The 6,482-nt window shown below is 41.9% G+C and overlaps 1 long non-coding RNA gene across 1 annotated transcript; it reads left to right on the forward strand.

Moving 5' to 3' along the window:
* The first annotated feature begins 19 nt into the window (after window positions 1-19).
* Window positions 20-528, forward strand: LOC148595110 (uncharacterized). The gene is made up of 2 exons (XR_015913256.1): window positions 20-101; window positions 427-528. It is a non-coding gene; the product is annotated as an uncharacterized LOC148595110 (long non-coding RNA).
* Window positions 529-6,482: the final 5,954 nt, after the last annotated feature.

Genomic DNA, 6,482 nt, shown 5'->3' on the forward strand with positions numbered 1-6,482 from the left:
GGATAAGGAGACATGGGAAACACCTGATGCTTTTAACCCCGAGCACTTCCTGAAGGACGGCCAGTTCTGCAGGAGAGAGGCCTTCATTCCATTCTCCCTTGGTAAGGGGAAGCAGATGTTTTCCCCAGCCCTTTCGTGGCAAGTTCCCAGGCTAGGAGTGGAAGCAGGATGATGTTCGGCCCAAATGTGTCTCCCCTCACCGCATGGACACATATATCCTGCTCTACTTCTGTGGCTGGGGCAGAACAAACACGCTCCTCGGTTTGGCTCCCTTCCCATGCAGGGTGGAGCAACAGGGAGGAATAAAGTCCACAAAACACACAGGAGACCTTAGAAACAATCTTCCTGACTGAATTCCATGCCCTTTTGGGAGAGTTTTGCTTGCACTGGGCACGGGCAAATCCAGGGCTCCCACTGTCTCCACAGGGAAGCGCGCCTGCCCAGGTGAGCAGCTGGCCCGCGCCGAGCTCTTCCTCTTCTTCACGGCCCTGCTGCAGAAATTCACCTTCCGGATGCCGCAGGACACCATGCCCAGCCTCAGCTACCGCCTGGCTATTACTCGCCAACCCCAGCCCTACCGCATCTGCGCCCTGCCACGCTAGTGGGGCCACAAAGCACTCATGGGGCTGCAGGAAGCAGGGCTAGGGGGAAGATACTGCCTTTACACCAACAGCCAAAGAGTTCCTTTTACAAAGTGACCTTGTATTGTCTGTCTGCCAACCATAACATCTCTGTATATTCTGCATTGTAATAAATCCTTACTGAAACATTTTTGCTTTAAAGATTTTTTCAAAGCAAAGACCAAGGAGGGCAGTTTCTCACCACACCTGCAGCCAGGTTGTGGCAGCTGCAGGCACACAGGGAGCCAGCCCTGGTGCCGGGTGAGAGCTAATGAACTTGAGCAATACCTTGACTGAAAACTGCTCTGTGACGGGGCGTCCCACCAATGTGAAAAACCCAAGCTCAGCCCTGATCTTGGTGACACTTGGCAACCTCTGCAGACAAACATGCAGACAGGAGCCGGCCCGTCAAAGCACCAGGAACTGGGGAGGTCATAGAATCACGGAATCATCATGGGTGGAAAATACCTTCAAGATCATCGAGTACAAGCATAAAACCTTTAACACCATACCTGCTAGATGATGTCCCTAAGCGCTTCACCCACAGATTTCTTGAACACTGCCAGGGACAGTGACTCCACCACTTCCCTGGGCAGCCTTTTCCAATACTTTACTACTCTTTCCATGGAGAAAGTCTTCCTAATGTCTAACCTGAACCTCCCATGGTGCAACTTGAGGCCATTTCATCCTTTCAGGTAGTTGTAGAGAGGGGTAAGGTCTCACCTGAGTTTTCTTCAGAATAAATAACCCCAGCTCCCTCAGTTGTGCCTCATAAGGTCTGTGCTCCAGCCCCTTCATCAGCTTCGTTGACCTTCTTTGGACATGCTCCAGCACCCCCACGTCATTCCTGTACTGAAGGGTCCAAAGCTGAAGACAATATTTGAGGTGCGCCCTCACCAGCACTGAGCACAGGGGAACAATCTTTCCTGTTCCTGCTGGCAATACTCTTCCAGATATAAGCCAGGAAGCCACTGGCCTTCTTGGCCACCTGGGCACACTGCTACCTTATGTTCAGCTGACTGTTGACCAGCACCCCGACCTCCTTTCTGCCACACAGTTCTCCAGTCACTCTGCCCCAAGCCAGCAGCGTTACAGCGGGTTCTTGGGACCAAGGTGCAGGACACCCAACAACACTGAACCCTGGGGTACACCCCTCGTGACTGGTCACCAGCTGAATTTAACTCCATTCACCACCACTGCCTGGTCCCAACCATCCAGTCAGTTCTTCACTCAGTGAAGAGTATCCCTGTCTAAGACATGAGTGCCAGCTTCTCCAGGAGATAGCAGTGGGAGACTGTGTCAAAGCAGACCATGTCCACAGCCTTTCCCTCATCCACTAGGTGGGTCACCTGGTCATAGAGGATCAAGTAGGTCAGACCTGCCTGCTCGTGAAAGGACCTGCCTTTCATGAACCCATATTGGCAGGGCCTGATCCCCTGGCTGTCACACACACGCTGTGCCATCGCCCTCAACATGATCTGCTCCATAACTTTCTCCACAACCGAGGTCAGGCTGACAGGCCTGTAGTTTTCCGTCTGGTCGTCTTCATTTTCTAATTACTGGACGATCCACCGCTACAAAAACGAATCTTCTCAAAACTACTTCCTGATACACTCTGAGACTCTAATCATTAGTCTAAAATCTGTATTATTGCCACAAAAGAGTCTTGCTTCATAGTGCTTATACTTAATCTCACATTAAGAAGTTACTAATTATCTCTGTTAAGCATATATCTGAGCAATGAGCATGGTGCGATGGAGTCACTATCACCACTGATACAGGAGTTCATGGCTTTGGCTGATGGGAGCTGGAAAGCCCAGCTAAGCAGAGAAGAAACTTGAAAATGTAACCTGAAGGGCTTTTATTGCCAATTAACAACAACTTGGGATCACTTTTTGACTTAATGAGAAAAAGAAGAGGCCTTTCCAGGATAAATTATCCATTAAAATAAATGCCTTCTCTCTTCTCTTATCCGTCCCTTCCTCATCCGGACTTCCCTGATGTTCACTGCGGGTCTGTTCAGGTCCCTGGCAATGGGTGTCACAGTGGCCAGTCTCCAGTCATCGGGGACCTCCCCTGTTGACCAGGATTGCTGATAGATGGTGGAGAGCAGCTGGGGGAGCACGTCCGCCTGCTCCTTCAGAACCCATGGGTGGATCCCATCTGGATCCACAGACTTGTGAGTGTCCAAGTGGAATAACAGGTCACTGGCTGTTCCCTCCTGGATTATGGGGGGTTATTTTGCACTCTACACCTGTCCTCCAGCTCTGGGAGCCAAGTACCTTGAGGATAACTGATCTGGGTGATAAAGACTGAGGCGAAGAAAGCATTAAGTCCCTCACTCTTATCCTCACCCTTAGTGACAACATTCCCGAACGCATTTAATAAAGGATGGAGATCCTGCTTTAGAGCAGCAGCAACAAACAACTGCAGAAGTCATTTGAGAGCTATTTTTGGTGAGTCTGGGGAGCACCAGCTAGGACCCATGCAATGGAGCGTTCAGAACAAAAGACACCAGCAAATTAGTTTTAAAAATCTTTATGTGAATATAAAAGAATTCTTTCCAAAGCAAAAGAAAACCAAGGTTTAAAAATTAGTGCAAAGTTCTATGCAACACAGTGTTACATTTCCTTTAAACAGAAGATATAGACACTGATACACCGAAAACTTACTCCAGCTCGACTTATAAAGGCAAGGGAAAAAAAGCATGAGAAGTTACTTTACAAGACATCTTCAACTGCTAAAGGGGCTGTTTTCATTTTCTAATTGCTAGACTATGGCTACTTAAATAAAACACCAGTATTGCTTATATTACTTATTTCCAAGTAGGTATATATTGTAGAAAATAGAATACCTGCACTTTATTTTTAAATTAAAAATCAGGTGAATGTTTATTTTCAGTGAGTATTTGTTAATCCACTGAAAAATAATTGTTTCAAAAGAATCTTCTCAAAACTGCTGCCTGATACACTCTGAGTAAGAGACTCTGATCATTAGTCTAAAATCTGTATTATTGCCACAAAAGAGTCTTGCTCCATAGTGCTTATTCTTAATTGCACATTAAAAAGTTACTAATTAACAAGTAGCATCACCTCAATCAGAAACCTTTTTTGCTTCTTTGGATCTTTATTACCTACTTTCCTGGAAACTGTCCACAATTATTCATAATGCTGATTAAATTCAGCAATGTTCAGCAAAGATTTCATCTTGTTATTTGATTCTGTTCATAACAGTGATATCTGATCCTCTTTCTTTGTATTGCTTCAATAATAGGCATAGCTCAATGTCAATGCCTTAAAATAAATTCAAAAAGTTCAGAAAAATCACTGCATTTACACTACTGTCTTTACTTCTCACATATACCTAGCTAAGCTATTAGTACCTTTTTTTGTTGGACATTAATACGGTTATCATCAAAATGATGCTATCATCATCCTTTCTGCATGCCCTGAATGAGCTGAAGCAAACACAACACCATGGCTTATAATGAAATATTTATTTCTACAAATCAGCTCCTCATTCACAGAAGTAACCCACGTTTTACCAGTTAGGCAATAGCTGCTCTTTCATGGGTTCTCAAATTCCCAATGGATATTAAATAGAATTATAGTCACAGACTAAAATTTTAATAGTTAAACAGTTAAAAAAAAAATTATCTCATACCCAAATACCTGAATTATTTTTGGCAACCCCAATAAAGCTGTTAGATATGACACTGCCTGGAAAAAAGCAGGCCCTTGTCTATAGTTAAGTGTTAAATCTTAATTTCATCTCTACTCAGGAGACAAGACTGCAGCTAAAATTTTGGGAGTTCCTTGGTCATCTGTGGTCCCAGGGTCTGCAGTTTTGAGAAGCGTACAAAGATATTTGCTTCAAGGTTTCCACTACTCCACACTTGATATGACCACCAACACAACTCCACTAATGTGGAAGGTATGACAAATGCATTAAATCTATTAGGTAGATGAATATTTGAGTCATGTCCATGGAAGGTTTTGTGCTGTGAAGAACGAGGGTGAAGAGAGCCATTCAACACAGTGACAGCTCTGTTCCACATTCCACTAGAAGACGCTGAAGTACCAGGCTTTAGAAATGCAAGCATCCTGCTGAGACCTACTCACCACCCACTGCCACCATCTCCCACACCACTAATAGATTAAACAAGCAATAGTATCTTAAAAATACAAACCCAATAATATCACTGCAGTACAAGACTTCAAAACCCAAGAGGTAGTCAAAAGAAGCATTGAGTCCCAAAGAACACAACCTGTGAGACAATATTGTCCAACAGCATTTTGTTTTTTTCAGAATATTCACTGCTCATACTACACCTAGCATGTGACTGGCTTATAAATAATACTTTACACAGACTTAAGTTTTGTGAGAAGAAATCTTAGTTGAATGCCTAAGTATGTAATACTGTAAACCATCACCACAATTAAGAAGCAACACTTACTCACTAAACATGAATGTTCTTCTTTTTCACTTGTACTACTTACAAGGCCCAGAATGTATATAAATAATATATGGAAGATTCTGAGGAAGGATAAAATTAAAGAATAGGCCTCACTTGAGGTCATGCAGAATTCAGAACTACTCAAAATTCAAAGCATACTGAAACAGTGATGCCAATTCTGCAAAGCAAAGCTGAACTCAGCTCTCAAATCAAGGATGGTTTTAATTGTGAAGATAGACACAAGCTTTCAATCATGTAGATGACTTTCATATTAAATTACAGACTGCACAGCATCTTCAAATACTTACTGTTAAGTGTATTCATCTTATTTTAAGGGCTGCTGTAATTTTTAAGTGACTAATGATATTCTCTAGACAGTTTGTAAAGCATTGTGGATGTTAACTTTTTTTTAAAGATATAATTAATAACAAAAATAAGACATCTTGTAAATAAAAGTGACAAAATTCTGTGAAAAGCGGTAAAACTTCCCCTCGACCAAATTTCAGGTACCAATCCCAATTTCATCTTCCCATATGCAGACACTAGATTTACTACAGCTTATGTGTTTTTTTCCCTGCCAGCAAACAATCTTTGCTGCCAAGGATTAACAAAGCTCTCTTCCATTAATCTGCCTAGCACAATTACTTCACAACAACTATATAGATATATAAAAAGCTTGATTTCTACTTATTTCTATGCTTAAGACTCTATAAATAAACTAGAAGTGAAAGGGTTCCTTCCCACCCACCCCTGCTCCAGAAGGGAAAGCAGTGTATGAAACTCCAGACTTTTAAAACATAGCCCAGGTTTTTGAGTTAACACAATAGCTTTTTTTCTTCAACAGGAAAAAAGACAGCTTATTTGGCTTCAGTGAATTCAGTATCTTAGTGTACGCATGCACAAAGCTTATTTTAATGAACTACAATTTTGCCTCTGACTTGAGATGAGACTTGAGTTGTCTGTCAGACAACTAGTCCTCAAATTACTACAGTTTTTTTATAGACACATTTTCTTTCTTCTGAAATTGTACTCCTGTATTCTAAAGAATAGCATTTTTGAAACATGATGCTGATCTTTTAAAATTATTTTTAGAAGACCCCAGCAAAAATACCCAATATTGCCAATTTCCTGAAGAATTTTTTTGCATAACATTTTTCTATTACAAAAGTCAACTTTGCAGCCCAAACACATTAAATAAAGTGTTAAATATATAGTGCCAATTTTTTATATTTACAATATATTCTGAAGGCAAATATAAATCTTTACTTGTGCTTTTAAATACATACTGCAGTTATGAAATCTATTTCTACTGGAAAACTAGTGCTACTTTTTAGATATCACTGATCAGATTAATCACTTCTCCGGTGCTGAATTCACAGTTGCCCACTGTTCTAACCTCCTCTTTC

This window comes from Tinamus guttatus, unplaced genomic scaffold (assembly GCF_059628265.1).
Source record: "Tinamus guttatus ecotype Peru unplaced genomic scaffold, ASM5962826v1 Tinamus_guttatus_pri_ptg000153l, whole genome shotgun sequence".
NCBI lineage: Eukaryota > Metazoa > Chordata > Aves > Tinamiformes > Tinamidae > Tinamus > Tinamus guttatus.